Raw genomic sequence first — 21,783 nt, forward strand, 5'->3', positions numbered from 1 at the left:
AACAATCTCTTCTGCCTTCAATCTGCTGTACTTGCAACACAAACAGATACAAAAATCTCTTCCGGAGGATGCTCTACTGAAGAAAATTGGACAAAAATCTAGAAGTATCTTCTGTTTATGCAGCAACATTTTTGGATGTAAATTTCTTTCTTATGTAAGTTACATCCTATTTTAACAGAATGAAACATACTGAAACAGATAGTATGCATGTTGCACTCCTTCTAAATGTGCAGGGGAGGTTTTATTTACTCACACTGATATCCTACATTTTGGTGTCTTTGGTTGTATTCAGTAAAAGGAGCAGAACTAAATGGCTCATTGAAGCTTCTCAGCATTTGTTTTGGTTGTATGAGATCAATCAACATTACCTAAAATACATTAACTAACCAAAATATACAAATATTTTTTGTAAAATATTATTTTATCTACAAATCTATAGTGAAGTCAAGTAATATTATTCAAAAAGACTATTTCCGTAAAAGTACGTTTTGATAGCTTGATTGTATCACTTTAATAGAACTATCCGAATTCACCTGAAAAACCAATTGTAAAAGGCATAACAAATGTAAACAAAATAGGTACAGACATTTTGTGCAGAAGTTGAGACAAAACATACATAGTTATGATGAATTATGAATGATGCAAGCATGTAAGTTGCTGTTATGCAGTCTGAAAAACATGCAAGTAGCTATCAGTGAAGAGCCAAACTTTTGAAATCTATTTTCTCTCAAATTTCTGTAAACATTTTGATGGAAGATGTGTTTAAACTTCAAAAATCTGCATATCTTTTGAAGACACTCATACAAACTTCTGATCTCCTCACTTGTCTGAGAACATTAGCATCTACAAATGTCCTCACTTATATCTACTTTATTGTTTTCTTCTTAAGGTTGCTGTAATCCATCTCTAGTCTTACTATCTTTGACATTTAGTATTAATTGGAAATGCTTCAGTTGGGGTACTTCTAATCTGCAAACATAGCTTTTGGAGTGATCACACTCATAAATGTTTCTTTCCAGCAGTTATCAGATAGTAAGTGGAGAACTGTTGAACATAATGCCAGATAACATTTTAAAATACAGTAGAGTCTGACTTATCCAAGCCTCGCTTATCCAAGTTTCTGGATTATCCAAGCCATTTTTGTAGTCAATGTTTTCAATATATCATGATATTTTGGTGCTAAATTTGTAAATACAGTAATTACAACATAACATTACTGCATATTGAACTACTTTTTCTGTCAAATTTGTTGTATATCATGATGTTTTGGTGCTTAATTTGTAAAATCATAACCTAATTTGATGTTTAATAGGCTTTTTCTTAATCCCTCCTTATTATCCAAGATATTCGCTTATCCAAGCTTCTGCTGGCTCGTTTAGCTTGGATAAGTGAGACTCTACTGTATGTAAATATATTCACATTTATATGACCCACATTTTTCTTGCACTGGTAACTTTTATGCTGAGACTGCCTTCTCAGGAGTGGCTCAGGCCTTTAGGGTCTCCATGACAACCATGGGCCTGTCTAAAGTGGTGGCTGCTCTTACTCAAGCTGCTGAACACACTTTGGACCTTGTTTTTTATGCAGGATGGGATAATGGTGATTGCAGTGTGGAAAATGTCACAGTTTCATTGTCATGGATCGATGACTACCTGGTCAGGTTTAGACTGACTAGGACTTCAAAACTCCACAAGTGTAGGAGACTAATTAAAATGGTCTGTTCCATGATGCTCATGGATCCGAATAGATTCCTGACAGTTCTTGGGGATTTTCCTATCACCTTGGCAGGCAATTCTGTTGAAGCTATGGCAGACCTCTGGAATGGCAAAATGGCCAGGGTGGTGGACACAACCACTCCTTAACATCCCCTTTCATGGAGGAAAGCCAAACTAGTTCCTTGGTTTTCCAAGAAGTTGGTGGCGATGAAATAAGTGAGATGGAGATTAGAGTGATGTTGGTAGAAAACTTGAAGCAAATCTGGCCAAGCATCGGCTAGAGTCTTTTTGAAAACCTACTCTGCAGATTATCTATTTCCATTTCAATTTGGTTTCAGGCCTGGCTATGGAACAGAGACAGATTTAGTTACCATGGTGAATAACCCACGCAGACAGCTAGACTGGGGAGTGTGTTCATATTGGTTCTCCTGATTGTCGCACCTCAGACTAAATTCACCTTGCTAAGATACCCAGTCAACACACAATAGTCTTTTAAAGTCTTTATTAAAGCAAAGCAATATAGATGAAGCAAGCAATCCAATAGTTCAAGAGGCAAGGTCCAATGATTCAAAAGCAAAATAACAGCAATAATCCATGAGGCAGGGAGTTAGTTCAAGAGATCCAAATCATAAGATCTTAAATCCATAGAATCCAAAAACATGAAGTTCAGAGCACAAAGTCTCAGTCCACAGGATCTATAGTACAGGTTCCAAAGGCAAGAAACAGGGTCCGAGAATGCAGGAAGTCCCAGGGCAAAGAGTAATCCTCAGAAAGCACAGCACAAGGGTGAAGCGATGAAATTGCTCTGACAAAGATATGGTCCGAAGAAACTGCTTTTTAAAAGCATCCCAGGAAGGCGTTCCTTTTGCCACAGCTTGAATCTTTTGACAGTTGACTTTTGCGCGCCAAGCGAGCGCTTCTGCGAAGCTCCGAGCCCCGCCAAGACAAACGGTCTTCCCTGGACAGCTCAGGGTCACTGTTATCTCGCACCTGGTCTTCAGTTGCCCCGGCTCTGTCATTATTTGTTAGTTCTCCAGTTACCTCCTCATTATTTCTCATAGCTGCCGAATCCTCCTCAAAAACTCCCAAAGGAAGAATGTCAGCTTGACCAGTATCTGACTCTTCTGGAGCCAACAGGTCATCTTGCTGAAAGTGAAACTGCATGTCTTTAACAGAAGGCTCAGTGCTGCAAAATCCCCAAACCAGAATCTTCTTCTGTTTCATCTTGGAAACCAAAATCCCCTTCAGTGTCATCATCTTGAACGTGACCATGGCCAGCCTGTGGCTGGGATATAACACTGATCCTCTCAGTGGCTTTCGATAGCATTGGTCATGTTATGCTTCTGGGTTGTCTCACTGGGATGATACTGGGACACACTGTTTTACATTGGCTCTGTTTCTTCCTGGAGGTCCATATCCAGAAGGTGGTGTTGGGGGACACCAGTTTGAACCTCTGGCCATTGTCCTGTGGGGTTCTGTTTGGTCCCCCATGCTGTTTAACATATACATGAAAATGCTGGGAGAGGTCATTCAGAGTTCTGGAGTGCAGTGCCATCTCTATGCAGATGACACCCAAGTCTACTATTCCTTCCTATCTAAAGCCAAGGAACCTGCTCTGACCCTAAACCAGTGTCTCTCATCAGTAATGAACCGAATGAGGACAAACAAATTGAAAATTAATCCAGACAAGATGGAGGTGCTCCTGGTAAATTGGACATCAGACCAGGGAAAAGGGATCCAGCCCGAAGACACGGGTCCACAGTTTGGGGGTCCTCTTGGACTCAGCATTGGACTTGAAGGCCCGGGTATATGTGGTGGCCAGGAGGGTCTGCACAATAAAAACTTGTGTACCTACCACACCTGTTCCTTGAGAAGCCAGATCTAGCCAGAGTGGTACATGCCTTTGCTACATCCAGCCTGGATTACAGTAACAAATTCTATGTAGGTCTCCCTTTGAAGAGTGTTTGGAAACTTCAGCTAGTCCACAGAGCTTCAGCCAGATTGATAACTGGATCTGGCTATAAAGACAACCCCCCTGTTGCAGCATCTCCACTGGCTGCAGGTTTGTTTCTAGGCACAATTCAAAGTGTTGGTTATAATCTTTAAAGCCCTAGATGACTTAAGTCCAGGCTATTTGGCTGATTGCATTCTTGTATGAACCTGCTTGGGCCCTGAGATCTCCAGGAGAGGCCCTTTTCTTGGTCCCACCTCCATCTCAAGCTCAGTTGGTGGGAACAAGAATGCCTTCTCGGAGGGCATTCTCAGTGGCTGCCCCTGAACTCTGGAACTCCTTGCCCAGGGAAGTCAAAATGGCCTCCTCCCTGCTGTCCTTCAGGCTGCAGGCTAAAACCTTTTCATTGAAGAAGGTTTTTAAGATCAAGTCAGAGGGTGCCATCATTTTTAGTTTTGAATATGTTTTATGGATTTTAGCTGAATTTTAAAAATACAGTAGAGCCCTGCTTAACCAAGTTAAACGGGTGGGCCCAATCTTGGATAACTGAATTTGATGGATAATAGGATGGGGGGGGGGCTATTATCCAAGCTGGGGGCTAGGCCAGGCCACCGAGAAGGTGCCTTGAGGGAGGAAGGCAGGCTCTGGAGGAAGTTCCAATGGAAGATTTCTTCCCCTCATGCCTTCCTTGTTTACCTTTGAGGAGCTCAAAGGATCCCACCAGCTGCTTTGAGGCAGCAGACAGCAGGGCGAGCTCCACACAGAAGAGGGCGTGGAGCTGCAAGGAGGCTCGAGAGGAAGCCGCCACCGCCGGCTGCCTCTGCCTCCCCCTCCACTGCCTCCTCCTCCTTCACATCTTCCAGCTGGAAAAAGAGGGAGAGAAAAGTCCTCCTCCCTCTCACTCTCCTTCTCTCGAGCTGTGGCAGTGGCGGCTTCCTCTCAGGCCTCCTTGCAGCTCCATGCCCTCTTCTGCATGGAGCCCGCCCTGCCATCTGCTGCCTCAAAGCAGCTGGTGGGAGCCTTTGAGCTCCTCAAAGGTAAACAAGGAAAGCAGTTAAGCAGGGTTCTACTGTACCAATGATATTGAATTGTGTTTTAATTAGTATATTAGTATATATATATATATATATATATTAGTAGTATTTAGTATAGTTGTAATTTTTAAATGTATTGAAATGCCTTTAATGTAAGTTGCTTTGAGTCTCCTTGTGGAGAAAAAAGCAGGGTATAAAAACAATAATAATAATAATAATAATAATAATAATAATAATAATAATAATTGCACTGAGCTCCATATCAGTGTGCCCTTGAAGATGACATGAACACTGAAGCTACCTAGTGTTATGCAATGAAGTTAAACTGCTGGCAGGAGCACCATAAAAGCCTTGTGACACTAATTTAAAGGAACTGCACAGGCTGCCAATATATCCTGATTTAGTTTCAGATTTTGATGATAAAGCCGCCCTGAGTCCCCTCGGGTGAGAAGGGTGGGGTATAAATGTTGTAAATAAATAAATAACTTTCAAAGGCCTAAATGTCTCGAGAGCTAGATAAGTAAAGGTGTGCCACTCCCAATATGTACCTGCCTGATTATTAAGATCTACTGGTTTCTCTGTGTATTTGGAGCAGTCTTTCATGTGGAAACATAGGAGAGGGTTTTTCTTAGTTATAGTGCACCATTCATGGAATGCACTCCTTCTCAGGATCTAATTGGCACCACCTAGCAGTTCCATCTAAGCATGCAGAGGCTAGTGAAATCCTGGCTTATTCTAGACATTTTTTTTGTTAAATTGTTAAATAGTTTTAAAATGCTTAAACTGTTTGAGTTTGCTGCCCTTAGATTTCTTGAACAGGGTAAACTTGAAATCCTAGTTGAAATGATAACAGATTACTATGAAAGTAAGACAGATTGAACTAATAGGTATAGATTTGTGAAAGCAATATAAATAAGAAATAAAATGATTCACTCGTTTGTGTCACAAAGCTGCATTGCTCATACAGATCTAATTATCCCCCTTTAACTGACATGGAAACAGATTACATCTCCATATCATGATTGTAACAAAATTTGTTATCAACAGTATTATAATGAAGGTGAAAGGTAGAAGGGGAGGGAGAACTAGACACTTCAGTCCCAACTTCTATTCTGAACAAGGATTCATCAGTTTGAATCTTAAGGTATGCTTTGAAAAAATATCAAACTATTAGAGATGTGCATGAAAATTTTTCCTTTGGGTTGTTGTATGTTTTCCAGGCTGTATGGCCATGTTCTAGAAGTATTCTCTCCTGACGTTTCACCCACATCTATGGCAGGCATCCTCAGAGGTTGTGAGGTATGGAGAAACTAAGCAAGGAAGGTTTATATATATCTATGGAAAGTTCAGGGTGAGAGAATAACTCTTTGTCGGTTGGAGGCCAGTGTGAATGTTGTAGTTAATCACCTCGATTAGCATTGAATAGCTTCATCTCCTGGCTTCTTCCTGCCTGGGGGCATCCTTTGTTCAGAGTCATTAGCTGCTCCTGGTTCCCATGTCTGTTTTCAGAGTGTTGCTTCTTGTTGGTTCATCAAGTGCTTTGCTATGGCTGATTTCTCTGGTTGAGTTAGTCTGCAGTGCCTTTCATGTTCTTTGATTCGTGTTTGGGTGCTGCGTTTGGTGGTCCCTATGTAGACTTGTCCACAGCTGCATGGTATACGGTTGACTCTGCAGAGGCGAGAGGATCCCTCTTGTCTTTCGCTGACTGTAGCATTTGTTTGATTTTCTTTGTGGGTCTGTAGATAGTTTGTAGGTTGTGGTTCTTCATCAGTTTGCCTATGAGGTCAGTGGTTCCCTTGATGTATGGTAAGAACACCTTTCCTCTGGGTGGATCTTTGTCTTTACTCTCCTGGCTTGCTCTTGGCCTTACACCTCTTCTGATGTCTATGGTGGAGTATCCATTGGCCCAGTTTAGGTGGTTTAATTCACCTTGGAGGAGGTGAGGTTCGCAGGTTCTTTGTGTACGGTCTGTCAAGGCTTTGATTGTGCTTCTTTTTTGACTTGGGTGATGGTTGGAGTTTTTATGAAGGTATCTATCTGCGTGTTTTCTGTAAAGGGAACCACTGACCGCATAGGCACATACCTCACAACCTCTGATGATGCCTGCCATAGATGTGGCCTGCCATAGATGTGCTATCATTTCGTGTCGACTGTTCGTCTATGAAATGATAGGCAACACAATATTGAAAGCGGCACAGTCATCGTGCTTGCTTTTGTTTTCAGCCAAATGGCCTCCATGACTGCAATTCACCTCCTCATGAGTCAGAAAAAGCGGTGGGGAGGAGGTGAACCTTGGCCAATTGGAGACCAAGGAATCACTGAAGTGGGCTGGGCAGGGAAGGCAGAGAGTGTATACAAGGGGAGGACAGCACTAAAAGAGCCATTGCTGCTGCTGGGTGCTACGGCTGGTTGGGTTGCTTCCTGGCTTTTGCTGTTGCTGTGTTTCCACTTGGGCTTGCCTTGGCTTGCCTTTTTTGTGCCCTGCCCTTTGGTGAGGGCACTTCTGGGACTGGGAGATTTGGAGTTTGGGGATGTTGGCTGGCTGCTGCTTGCCCCATTTTAAAAACATCTTTTCCTTTTTCGGTTTCCTTTCTCTTCTCCGTATAGCTCACTGGCTCAATTATCTACCTCTGCCTTGGTCCTCCATTTCCTTTGGTTTTTTATTTTACATTTTTGAAAGCCACCCATTTTGAAAGCCTCCCATTGCCGCCAATGGCATGAAAAAAATCATTTCTTTAGTTAGTAAGACAAAAATTCTGTTCATATAGGCACTCCAGTTTTGTTAGCAGAAACAAATATGAAAATGAGTCAAAACAAATTAAACTACACAAAACGAAAAGGAATTCCATACAAAACAACATTACAAACTGTACATGGAAGGCAACTTGGCCAATCATCAGTATGCTACATAACCATTTTAGACAATCCAGAAAATGCCATTATTTATTTCCAGACTTATATAAATCTATGAAACATCACTATCACTTAAGACTGACAGTCCTTGTCACTTTTCAGTTAATCAGGATTCTACATGGAGTTGTGTTGTCACCTTTTGGTCACCTAGGTGCCCAATTTTTGATATCTGATACTTCTAAAAAGCTATTTATTATGCATTCATAAATATATCAACATATATATTCTCCTTGGGGAATGTCTGGTATATGCAACATCTGTCTGTAATTTAAACCTACTCAAATATGTAACTATTATAAAGATTAATTTATTTGTGCAGTCAGCTGGTAGACAAAGGAATACTGAAATACACCTCCCTCTCTCTCTTTGGCACACATACTCACACACTGAAAATACACTCAAACTTTGTCCAAAGCAAATAGACAAGCTTTCTTCATAGTTTGCGTGTGGTTTAAAGATTCAGAAATAGAGAGATGGTCAACTTAAAACGATAATATTTTTCTCCTATGTGTCTATGAAAATGGAAAAGTCAGACAGAGAAAACAAGAGAAAGAACAGAGAGGTGAGAGCTCTAAGCTCTAGTTCCCAAGAAGTAATTCGAAGTGATATGCCAGAATTATGCCCCTTTTCTACATTGTTCTTTAGTTTGTTCACTGTTTTATGAGCAGGAACTCTGAAAAAGTTTCTGGGGTATGGGGTAGAGTTGGAAGTTTTTATTTGTTTTGTTAATTTAATGGGTTCCACATTTTCCTTACACCAGGAAAATTTGAATCCAATTATTCTTTTTTATATTATCATTTATTGTTGTTCTTTATGTCCTGTTTTAAGTGACTACAAGTCACCCCTGCCCCCCCTCAAGGTTTTTCTGGCTTTAATTAGATTCGATTTTACATTATTTGAGGGAATAATGTAAAATGGGAATCTTCATACAGCAGTGAAATCTGACCAATTGTTGTATGTTTTATTGTTATTCTGCTGCAGCATATGTGGATGTTAAAATATATATACAAAAAGATATACAAAAAGATATACACAAGATTTGAGACAGACCCATGGTTGTCGTGGTGGGAGTGGCTCAGGACTTCAAGGCCACCATAACAATCATGGGTTTGTCCTAACGGGATGATGAAGACGGTATTATGCAGGAACTGTCTACAGTTCCTTTGTCATAGACCAATCCCTCCTGTTCCAGAGAAAGGTTCTAGAGAAGATGGTGACCTCTCAACTCAAAAGTTTCTTGAATGAAACTGATTATCTGGATTCATTCCAGTTTCAGGCCCAGCTACAAAACTGAAACAGTATTGGTCGCCTTGGTGGATGATCTACGAAGAGAACAAGATAGGGGGAGTCTATCCCTACTGGTTCTCCTTGATCTCTCAGTGGCCATGGAATCCTTCTGAGCCATCTCTCTGGGATAGGGCTAGGGGGCACTGTTTTGCAGTGGCTCTGATCCTTCCTGGAGGGTCGGATCCTTCCTGGAGGGTTGGACTCAGATGGTGGTGCTGGGGGACACCTGTTTGACTTCTTTGTTGGTGGCCTGTGGGGTCCCTCCGGGTCCAATTCTGTCATCCATGCTGTTCAACATTTACATGAAACCACTGAGAGAGATCATCCGGAGTTTTGGTGTCAAATTTATGCCGATGATACTCAACTCTATTACTCCTTTCTACCCAAAGCCAAGGATGCCATCATGACCCTGAACCAGTGCCTGTCATCAGCAATGGACTGGATGAGGGCTAACAAGTTGAAATTAAATCCACACAAGGCAGAGTTACTCCTGTTCAGTCAGAAGGCAGATCAGGGTATAGGATTATAGTCTGTACTGGATGGAGTTACACTCTCCCTCAAAGACACAGGTTTGCAGCTTGGGGGTATCCCTGGAGTCATTGCTGACCCCAGGTATTGGTGATGGCCAGGACTGCCTTCACACAATTAAAACTTTTGCACCAGCAGTACCTCGAGATGCCAGATCTGGCCATGGTAGTCCACTCTTTAGTTACATCCCATCTGGACTACTGCAACACTCTCTATGTGGAGCTGCCTTGAAGATAGTTCGGAAACTTCAACTGGATCAGAGCTAGGGGGCCAGATTATTAACTGGAGCACCATACATGGAGAGAACCACCACCATGTTGTGGCAGCTGCACTGACTGCCAGTCTGCTTCTGAGGTAAATACAAAGTGCTGGTTATTACCTATAAATCGCTAAATGGTTTGGGCCCAGACGATTTTACTAACCACATCTCCATATATAAACTGGCCTGGTCACTGCACCCTGTGGAGGAGACCCTGCTCTCAGTCCCACCCCCATGATCACCCTTTTGCCTCTGGAATCCCCTCCCTAAATAAGTAAAAATTGCCCTTTCCATTCTCTCTTTTAAAAAGCTGTTTAAAACATCTGTTTGTTCTTTAGCTTAGGGAGAGGGGGAGTATTAGAATATTATGTGTGTGTTGTTGAAGGCTTTCATGGCTGGAATCACAGGATTGTTCTGTGTTTTCCGGGCTGTATGACCATGTTCCAGAGCATTCTCTCCTAATGTTTCATTCACATCTATGGCAGGCATCCTCAGAAGTTGTGAGATATATTGGAAAAAAACTAAGCAAGGAAGGTTTATATATCTGTGGAAGGTCCAGGGTGGGGGAAAGAACTCTTGTCTGTTGGAGGCCAGTGTGAATGTTGTAATTAATCACCTTGATTAGCATTAATGGCCTTGCCAGATTCATATCCTGGCTTCTTCCTGCCTGGGGAATCTTTTGTTCAGAGGTGTTAGCTGCCCCTGATTGATTCATGTCTGAAATTCCTCTGTTTTGAGAGTGTTGTTCCTTATTTACTGTTCTGATTTTAGAGTTTTTTTTAATACTGGTAACCATATTTTGTTCATTTTCATGGTTTCCTTCTATCTGTTGAAATTGTCGACATGCTTGTGGATTTCAATGGCTTCTCTGTGTAGTCTAACACAATAGTTGTTAGAGTGATCCAGCATTTCTGTGTTCTCAAATAATATGCTGTGTCCAGGTTGGTTCATCAAGTGCTCCAGAATGCTTCTAGAACATAACCAAACACACAACAACCCAATATTATGTTTTACAACCTTGACTAAAACATGACACCTTACTCTAGCTTGTTGGTGGCAGATAAATTTTATAGCAATGGTTATTTTAACTATTTTAATTGTTTTTAAACTGATTAGTTTTTTTAACTTTGTAGGTTTAATAGATTTATATGCTTTATTTAATTATTTAAACTTTGTGGGAAGTTTTAATTTGTTATAGATGTTTTATTCATGGAGCTATTTGTTCATTTTGTATCGTTTTATGGCATTGAATGTTTGCCATCCTTTGTTGGAAACCGCCCTGAGTCCCCTCAGGGGGATAGGGTGGGTTATAAATAAACGTATGATTAGTTATTATTATTCCAAATGTTTTCTGTCCACTGCCTACATTTAGTTTAGGCACATTTTCTATTTCCTCTTTTCTTCTATTTCAGGCTTTTTAAAAAGAAAAATATATTTTGAAAAACATTGGAATTTGCACAGAAATGGAATGCTTCTCATTAAATTAAACCAATGGGTTTTGTGTAAACAGCATTTTGCTGAAAAAGTCATGGAATGTGAAAAATTACACAAAATTCAGTGTTGATGTGTCTCCATCTACTGTTCCCATACTCTATGAAGATGAGACTCTAATGCCCCATATATAATCTTTTTTTTTAACTTCCCCAATGTTATGACAACACATTTAAACCTTTGGATTTGTGTAAATGTTAACTTTTTCTGAATCTCAGAAGAATTGTCTCAAATCCAGAATTTAGACCCTGGCTAAAGCAAATAACATTTTAGCAGTGTGACTCAACACACAATAGTAATGTAATCCCATTTATGTGAATAATACATTTGAAATAGAGACAATTTCATTGAAAGCTGCTGTAAATTTTGCAGAAGACACTGTGTCACCATAGCTACAAAAATGTATAGGAATACTGTTAGATCCAACTTTAATTTTACACATTTCTTTTGAAGTACATTGTAATCCCTTTTGAACTATCCTTTTTTCTTGGCTGTGACTAGAATTACATTCAGTAAACCAAATAGATTGTGTAGAATCATATATATTTATAAGCAAATATATTTAGATTGAATCTATGGGAATATGCATGTGTTTATACACACGCACACATACAAACACATAAGTGTACAAATATGTGCATTGAACATTTATTGTGTTTTCCTTTTTGTCTCCTGGATGCTGTCTGTGACATGAATGATTCATTGAAGTTCTCATAATAGGATCAATACCTGGATAGAAACTATATGAAAGAATATCATTATGTCTGAGAGGGGAATATTCCAAAAAACAGAGGAGATCAGATATTTGAAAGGGGTATAATTAATATGCAGATTTCAGGTATCACTTGTAAAATTGCCTGCATTTCAGTTTCCAGCTCTCAGAATGGCATGCTCAAATGTGTTTATTATTAAAAACTCAATTTTCACTTGTCAATGCATATTCCTCATACTATGCTCTGTTACTACATCTACATTTAATTGGATATGGAAAATTGTCACCTTGTTGTCAGTGTAGCTTGTTCGAACAGAACACAAGAAAGTGTGACGGTGAACATATCAGGATTTACTCGATGCATTCTTATATGTGTCAGTGCGGGGACTAAATATATTCTACAAAATAGAATAGAGAGAATAGCTTGTTAAAAACCTTATTTGTGGTAATTAAATCATTACATCTCAGTCCACAGTTCTTTCTAGTTACATATAATGAGTTCACACAATTACAATTTTGTAACTGTGAAAGCAGTTTTCACCAAATTGCCTCATCACTTGAAACTTCTATCATATTTTTTTTCATATCACATTCTTTTGGAACACATGCTTGTTAATGGAGAACAATTTTGTGCAAGAGAGCCCTAACACCATGAGAATAGTACTCAATTGGGAATTTGAAGCCACCATAAAGATACGTTCTCTGCTTAATAAGTTTTTGTAGCCAATTTTATTGAATGGCAATACATGTTAAGATGCTTGGATAAATGGAATCAGTACACTTTTTGTTTTAAAATTATTAGAAACATATAGCTTTTCTATTTAATTTCATTTTGAAGCTTCATTTTCTGTTTCAGAAAGAAAAAGCATACATTCAGACAACAGCCATAATTTAACATTATGAGAATGTCTCTTAGAGAATAATGAGGTCTTACACTTTGTCCCTCTTCTGGCCGGACCACAAGGAGGAGTTTAGAGCTTGCTGATCATCTAAAATCGGCAAACTATAGTTAGTTAATCTTTGCTATGGTTTATTTTAAACAAATCAATTTCAAATCATAGATGATAAAGCATATGGTCTGGATGACATGCTAAACTATACACTTGGCCTTTGGTATCCACTGGTGTTTTATCCCAAGACATCCTCCCCCCTCCCCAAAATCCATGGATGCTCAAATCCTGTTGACAGAATGACCTAGTAAAAGAGTGTCCCTTACATAAAATAGTCAAATCATGCTTTGTTATCTGAATTTTGCTTTTTGGAATATTTTCAAACTTTGAGTGCCTGAAACCACAGATGCAGAATCCATGGATACAGAAGACTGCCTGTATTCAATTGTAACTGGAAGCAAAACTTGTAAAATTCTTAGAGCTATGCTTGAAGTCATGCAAAACTGGGTATTTCCATAGTCTATACTCAGTATGCGGTACCTATGTTTTCATACAAACAAACACTGCCACATAGTAAAGGATTTCCGTGTAGAAAAGAAAGTATGCGCCCAACATTATATTGCATAATAATTCAAATTAGTCTGGCATATGAGTGATTAAAAGCAATGCAGAAAATCAAACTTAATATATAAAACAGAAGAAAAAGAAAGCTAAGCAAACATTGCAAACATTAATGAATCAAGGTCTCCTAGGCTCTGATTCTCACCTATGTTCAAAATTATCTTGAACAGTCTGAATAGTTGTGTTCAAGAAAAACTGTAAAACCATCATCTTATCATTAACTTTCATGATCTCATCAGAAGAGAATCAGAGATGATGGCTTTAGTGGTCAAGAAACTAGATTGGTTGATCTCATAGAATTGCATCCTGGAGAATACCATATCAAGATAGGTAAGAACAAATCTTGCAGAGGTTATGAAAACAGAAAACTGTAAATGTGAATCTTCAGTGAAGAATCTCAAAAATACTTGTATCGAGAAGAAATTTTTAAAAAAACTTTTAGGGACTGGGTGTGGGGAAAGCATACAAACAACTTTATCCAGGGTTTAGCATTTTTTAGATCTGGCATTTAAGATGAAGAATATTAAGGGATATGTAGGCTTTTACCTGAATTTTAATTAATTGATAATAAAGAATGTTGTTCCATAATCGTATTTCTTCTAGAAGTCAACCAGCAGCCTGATAAGGTCATGGTCAGATATGATGGTTGTCATTGTTAATGGCAGAGAACAGTGTCCATATCATGGCATGCCAATCTGCTCTTTAAAAAGACAATAGCAAGGAACTTCGGCTCTTTATTTTAATCAATGTACATGTAGAGTATGACAAGTTACAAAAATGAAGATAGTTACTTGTAAAACAGGGTCTACACACCTCAAAGCTTCAGTTAAAGGAAGCATTTTATTTACATTATCCCTACCCAGTAAGGTGATTTTTTAAAAAACTGTGAGGCTATAAATAAAACTTTATATTCTTATGTGAGCCTTCATATTTTTTTTTTAAATGTGTGGGTTTTTTTATGTTACCTGAGATTTCATAGATATAAACCCAATTCTTCAGAAATGGTGCATAATTCTCTGCATGATAAAGGAGAGGGCAACAGCAAAGATCCCACTGTACTCTGTGTTTGGACTGTATTGGGGTTGTAAATCTTTGCTTATTTAGTCTTTACATTCATAAGTGGATAAATTCAAAAATTTTATTTCTACTGAGATTATAAGAATTATGCACATTTTAAATTATTTTCACATTTCAGGCGGGGGAGGGGGTTGCGACAAAGGGCTTTTGCACAGCAAACAACTATTATAAGACATTTATTTTACACAAGATTTGAAAAGGCTCCCTAGTGTTAACTATTTTGGGGGTAGTTTGCCATTTTCTTGAGGGCTTTAGTGTAGGGGTCCTCAAACTTTTTAAACTGGAGGACAGTTCACTGTCCCTCAGACTGTTGGCGGGCCGGACTATGGTTTCTACAAAAACTATGAACAAATTCCTATGCACACTGCACATATCTTATGAGCCTGCTTTTGGGTAATGAGATGGTCAATGTCCGGTTCCATATTTGATCCCCAGGCAGGAAGCAGCCAGACCTTAAAGTTGTAAGGCTTTTCAATACTAATCAAGATGATAAACTGCAACATTCACACTGGCCTCTAACAGAGAAGAGTTTTTTCCCCCACCCTGAACCTTCCACAGATATATAAACCTCACTTGCCTAGTTTCCAACAAATCTCACAGCCTCTGAGGATGCCTGCCATTAATATGGGTGAAATGCCAAGAGAATGCTTCTGGAACATGGCCAGACAGCCCGGAAAACTCACAGCAATGATCCCAACCATGAAAGCCTTCAAAAACAATGTTTGTCTTGATGACTGAAGCAGCAGGTGGGGGAGGGACTTTAGGAGCCCGCTCACCATTCACCTTTTCCTCTCCTTCCTTCTCTTCCAAAGTGGTGGCAGAGTCAGTGTGTCTCTTTCCTCTTCTTCCTCCTTATCCAAAGCAATGGTGACAGTGCTGCTTTGGAAAAAAAGAAGAAGAAAGGAGAAGAAGGGGATGATGCTCAGCCTTCAGCCGCACTGTTGCCACCGCCGCTTTGGAAAAAAAGAAAGGAGAGGAAGAAGGACAGTGGGTGGGCTCTTAAAGTCCTTCCCCTGCCTGCTACTTCAGAAGAAGTGGAAAGAAGAGGAGGAAAAGGAGGAGAACAGTGAGCAGGCTCCTAAAACCCCTCCCCTGCCCGCTTGCTGCCAAGACCCAGCAGAAGCAGCATTGCTGAAGAAGCAGAAGCAGCAGCAGCAGCAGTAGCAGCAGCCTTCTTCCTTTTGGCTGCCCCCCCCTCCGCCAAGGACAAGTCGGTGGCAAAATACTCGGTGGGCCGGATAAATGGTTTTAGGGAGCCGCATGTGGCCCATGGACCATAGTTTGGGGACCCTTGCTTTAGTGTCTCAACCATCTTTTCCTACTAAAGATAAAAAATTGTGAGGCTTATTTTTAAGTGTGTGTATGTATTTACATATATATACACACACAACACATACATACATGTGTATGTGTGTGTGTGTGTGTGTGTGTGTGTGAGAGAGAGAGAGAGAGAGAGAGAGAGAGAGAGAGAGAGAGAGAGGGAGGGAGGGAGGGAGGGAGGGAGGGACTAGTTCTGGCTCCTCCATGCTGAAGTAGTATCTAAAATCCTCCAAGAGATTAAGCCTAGAGGAGGTAGACATCATTACTTTAATAGGTTTTATGTCATCATAAATATTTTAGAAGGTCAGTGGATCAGATTATGAAACTCCATCACTACAGGCAGCTTTCAGGACCATAGGTTATACCATGTTTATTCGAATCTTTCTATGTTTATTTTTAATGTGATGTAATAATAATAGCATGTGTATGCATAATGGATGATGGATGTTGTGATATTTAACCATCCTGCTAATTGGTATCATCATTATAATCTTTGATTCTCCAAGCTTCCTCACTTTGTAAAACATATATGACTGTCTTTTTGCTGTCCCAAGTTTAGTATATGAGAGGCAATGCCAGGGTATATGAGAAGGTACTAGGCTTGCTCAAATAATTCGATTTCCCCGTTACCCGTTATTAATTCGTTATTTTCGTTAGTTTTGAAGCAATATACGGCCTTGATTGTCCACACGTCTGGATATCGCGGTTTCGAATCGCGAGAGGCCGTTTTTTCTTATTTCGTCGTTTTTTTCGTTAGGAAAAAAAAGCTTTTGCAAATCACCCAAACTCCCACCATTCAGGCCCTTTCCTTTTGCCCCTCAGCAAAAGGGGCGTCACGGGCTCAGCCAATGGGAGGGGGCGAGGGGGAAGGAGGCCGAGGAGGAGGAGGAAGACGGAGGGGGGAAATGGCCGCCGCCGCCGCCTCGCCTCAGCTCAGGCCTGGTGTCTCTCTGTGAGGCGGGAAGGCGGCGGATGGAGCCGGGAATGGAGAGACCGAGAGAGACAGAGAGGGGCCCGGCGGTGAGGAGGAAGAGGCCCGGGATGCGAGGGGGTGTGGGCCAGGCCCGTCCTCGGCTGCTCCCGGGGAGGGAGGGAGGACTACGACTCCCAGGGGCCCAGATTCGCACCCTCCCTCCCCCCAATACAGGTCTCCATACCACACTACATGAACTTGAATGGATACTGTGGTTGTGTTGTTGAAAGCTTTCATGGCCGGGATCACACTGTTGTGGTATGTATTCCGGGCTCTATGGCCATGTGCCAGAAGCATTCTCTCCTGACGTTTCACCCACATCTGTGGCAGACATACTCAGAGGTTTTGACGTCTGTGCGAAGCTAGGCAAGTGGGGTTTATATATCTGTGGAAGGTCCAGGGTGGGAGAAAGAACTCTTGTCTGTGGGAGGCAAGTGTGAATGTTGCAATTGGTCACCTTGATTAGCATTGAATAGCCTTGCAGCTTCAAAGCCTGGCTGCTTCCTACCTGGGGGAATCCTTTGTTGGGAGGTATTAGCTGGCCCTGATTGTTTCCTGTCTGGAATTCCCATTTTCTGGGTGTTGTTCTTTTACTGTCCTGATTTTAGCTTTTCTGTAGCTAAAAATGCATATAAAATTGATTCTATAGGGAGGATAAATGATTGGATTTCAACTCCTACAGCTTGGCTTTCTCTGCCAATAATGGTACCATACCAAACTAAACCTCCCAAGATTCTGTAGCAGTGAGCCATCTTGGATATTGTAAGGGATTTATTATTATTATTATTATTATTATTATTATTATTATTATTATTATTATTATTATTATTATTAGACCTTGCTCCCAGGAAGGTGCCTTCGCTGTGGCTCCCAACTTATCTATCTACCTTTCCACATATTCTCCACATTGTGTGTATGTGTATGTATATTATATATACATGAGCCCCGATGGCGAAGTGTGTTAAAGCACTGAGCTGCTGAACTTGCAGACCGAAAGGTCCCAGGTTCAAATCCCGGGAGCAGAGTGAGTGCCCGCTGTTAGCTCCAGCTTCTGCCAACCTAGCAGCTTGAAAACATGCCAATGTGAGTAGATCAATAGGTACCGCTCTGGCGGGAAGGTAATGGCACTCCATGTAGTCATGCCGGCCACATGACCTTGGAGGTGTCTATGGACAACACTGGCTCTTGGGCTTAGAAATGGAGATGAGCACCAACCCCCAGAGTCAGACATGACTGAACTTAACGTCAAGGGATACCTTTACCTTTACCTATACACACACACACACACACACACACACACACACACACACACATATATGCAGGGACTATATATATATATATACACAGTATATATCACACACACACCAATTTAACAAAGTTTCAGCCACAAAAACAAAGTTTCTGAAGTAGAAAAATGACTTTCACAGTAAAGACAACCCAATTTAACAGGAAATAAGACTTTCAAACCAGGAACAGATTTCTGCAATTATTAAAAAATGGTTTATTATAAAAGCTATGAAAATTCGCCAAAAATCAGAGGATAAGGGAAACGTTCCAAATTTTGGTGAGCTATCAGTGTTAAATGTGTTCTACCACTGTACCAAGTTTGAAGAAGATCACTCAAAAAATGAGGGTGGGAGAGTCCTGTAAAGTCCCCTCCCTCTGTGCTGTTTTTGGGAATTGCGCATGCGTGTCCGCCATTAACGAATTAATTTAGAAAATAACGAATTTTCGTTAATTTCAAATTTTTTGGGGGGCAAAATTCGGAAATACCTTCAGAAACGAAACGCTGCCCCCCTCTAGTTTTGAAACGAGTTTAGAATCAAATTTTTTGTGGATCGATCAAGCCTAGAAGGTACAACTATAAGCAAAATACAATGTGTCAAGGCAAAATTTCTGGCAAATGGTTGTGACATGGTACAGCCCATAAAAGCAGTCTAGTATTATGAGCTAGTGATAACTTTCCTATTGTGAGACTGATTCCCTTTCATTACATTTCTGGTTGAGTGCAAGTGAGTAGAATCATTGCCGATGGCAGTGAAAAGGAAGATGAAACTCAATAATAAAGCTGGGGATGAAAAAGAAAATTCATTTATACTTTGTGTGGGTTTGCTGCTGCTGTGAACACAATGCTATGCTTTCATGCTGGGGGAAAAATAAAAGAATTGCAACCTTTAATGTTTGCTTATTTTAACTTTTTGTTTTTGTTTTTGCTAGTATGAGCAGGCTTTAATGGTGATATATGTGAAAGAATCATGCTACAGAACTTTCATGTGAGATCTAAGTCCAGTAGCCCACAGTTACAGCCTAATTCATATTTGTGTGGGTGGCTGGATGGGTGTGTAAAGAAGAGAGAAAGAACATGAAAGGAAAGTACCTCTTCATATTAGTGTTATTTGGAATGGAAGTTTTTTGTTAATGGAAATATATCAAGAAATATTTTGCGCTTCCACAAATAATGGGAAAAGAGATGTTTGGATTTCTTCTACCTTTAGGGTACTTAGGGCTGCTGCACAGCAAAATGTTACAACATCCCTGGAGTTTAAATAGACTGTTATCTCTCATAACTAATCAGATCAGAAGTTTGATGGTAGATAGGGATATCTTGTGCACTAGAGATCCCTATCATCCATTGTTTCTCTCTATGTAATAATGTTGGACAGTTGAGACTATATTGAAGAAGGCTGCATTTTGCTATCTTTCTATGTTCCAGTTTGGGATGAAGTGAAGTGATGCTGAGATAGAAATGAACCACAATTTGTACTGCTACACCATTGTTCAAAAATTTTAATATTACAAGCTAGCACAGTTAGATATCATACCAAGTAGTTTATGTGCTGTTGTGAGTAATATCAGGTGAATTGTTGGGTGAATTGTTGACAAGTGTGGCAGTTGTAACAATATATCAACATATTTCCATATGTAACTCCAGTACCTGAAATAATAATGTGAAAAGCTTAAAGCACATTGTACTATGTATTTTCTAAATTAAAAATATTCCATCATTTTTATATTACAAATTAATCAAAGAGACTGACCCATTATTCTCAATCTAAAAGTTAATCTGGATAATAGAGTAGAATCTCACTTATCCAAGCCTCGCTTATCCAAGTTTCTGGATTATCCAAGCCATTTGTAGTTAATGTTTTCAATATATTGTGATATTTTGGTGCGAAATTCATAAATACAGTAATTACAACATAACTTTACTACGTATTGATCTACTCTTTCTGTCAAATTTGTTGTACAACATGATGTTTTGGTGCTTAACTTGTAAAATCATAACCTAATTTGATGTTTAATAGGCTTTTCCTTAATCCCTCCTATTATCAAAGATATTCACTTATCCAAGCTTCTGCCGGCCCGTTTAGCTTGAATAAGTGAGACTCTAATGTAGTTAAATTATGTGTAATAATTTAAGATAACAAATTCCCCCTTGTTTATTCCTTCGAAAATATTCATAATGCTTTGTTTTGTTATTTGCAGTGCAAAATATGCAGTATGTTGTCATATGAATCCAGATGCTTTCGACTAGACTGAATGGAATTTTTTCTCTGAAGATCAAGCTAATACCAATTCACCTCATTCTCAGCTTAGTAGGTTAAGGTTCTAAAACAAGCATACATTTAAAACCATGTGTAATAAGGCCATATCTTCAGTTGTCGTCTCTCCCTCCACCCTTCCTAGACCACTTCTGCAATTTACAGCTTCTGAATAGTGTGATAATGAACTCATACATCTTCTAGTGGCTATGAACCAAATTACATAAAGCTAACAAGGGTTTGATTTACCACTTTAGATAACAGATAGTTACACAAGATCAGAGAGATAACCTTTGCCAACCATGTGGGTAGAGAGATGGTGAACAATCTGGAACCTTTTGAGGTCATAAATATAAAGCTTTTACTTCCACTGTTTTCTGGGGCTGCTGGTCTACTGTTTCAAACTTTCTTACTGGGATGATTACCATTGCCATGAAGAAGACTCATAGAGGCTAATCAGACTCCTGCTTCCTCAGCTATGGCTAATACTAAGAACAAGAAGTGTACTTTTCTATATCTGAAATGAGACTATTTTAGATACAGAACATCAGGGATTTTAATTAATTTTAATTATGTTTTGCCAACTGGTTTTCTATTCCATAGTATTTGTGGAATGTACCCTATATACTCATGTATACGTTTGGAAATTTCATTAAAAAAAAACCAACCGAATAATACTGTATTGACTTATCCATGTGAGTACTGCACCTTAACTCTTATCAAAAATGAACAATTCTCTTCTCTGAGTAGAGTGGTGAAAGTGAAGAGCTTAGTTCTTCCCAAGAAAACCTAAAAGAAGCACCAACCACATCTACTCTGTACTGTGGCATTCTTTCTGGTCCTTTTTGAATGCCTGGGCAGAGAAATTGTGGTGGCAGCCAGAGACATCTGCAACCTGAATAGGTATTGGTCCTTTCCTCTTTTGTGGAATGATCCAAGGGGCATATCAAAATCCTAAAGTGGATTTATACATGAGTATATATGGTAATCTGGTTTCTAAGGTCTGGAGAAGGATACACCAAGATATGATGCAGTTTTCTAGAATGTGCTTGAAGAAGGATTCACCAAGATATGATGTACAAAAACCTGATTTAATCCTGACTAAATAGAAAGAACTTTTAACAACTCTCTGCTGAGCCTTAGAGTGCTTTTGGTTACTTGCATACACAGGTTTCTATCTTCTCCATGAGGAGGGAAGGAAAAAGCAGTTTACTCTGAATTGTTCCACACTCTGCTATTGACTGGGAAAGATATAGAAGAAGACACTGGGGAACATGTGAGTAGGAGTGGGGAGTTCCTTTGTGACTCTTTTTTGCTCAAGGGCTTTGAATAGAAGAACAACTATGACAGATAGGAAAATATTAAACAGGGAAAACTCTCTTACTTGTGTTTCAAAGCAAAGTTCTACAAGTTTGATTTTGATAGTTCACCAGCATACAGAAGAATTAGGGCCTCTGGTGGCACAGTGTG

Source organism: Anolis carolinensis, chromosome 5 (genome assembly GCF_035594765.1).
Source record: "Anolis carolinensis isolate JA03-04 chromosome 5, rAnoCar3.1.pri, whole genome shotgun sequence".
NCBI lineage: Eukaryota > Metazoa > Chordata > Lepidosauria > Squamata > Dactyloidae > Anolis > Anolis carolinensis.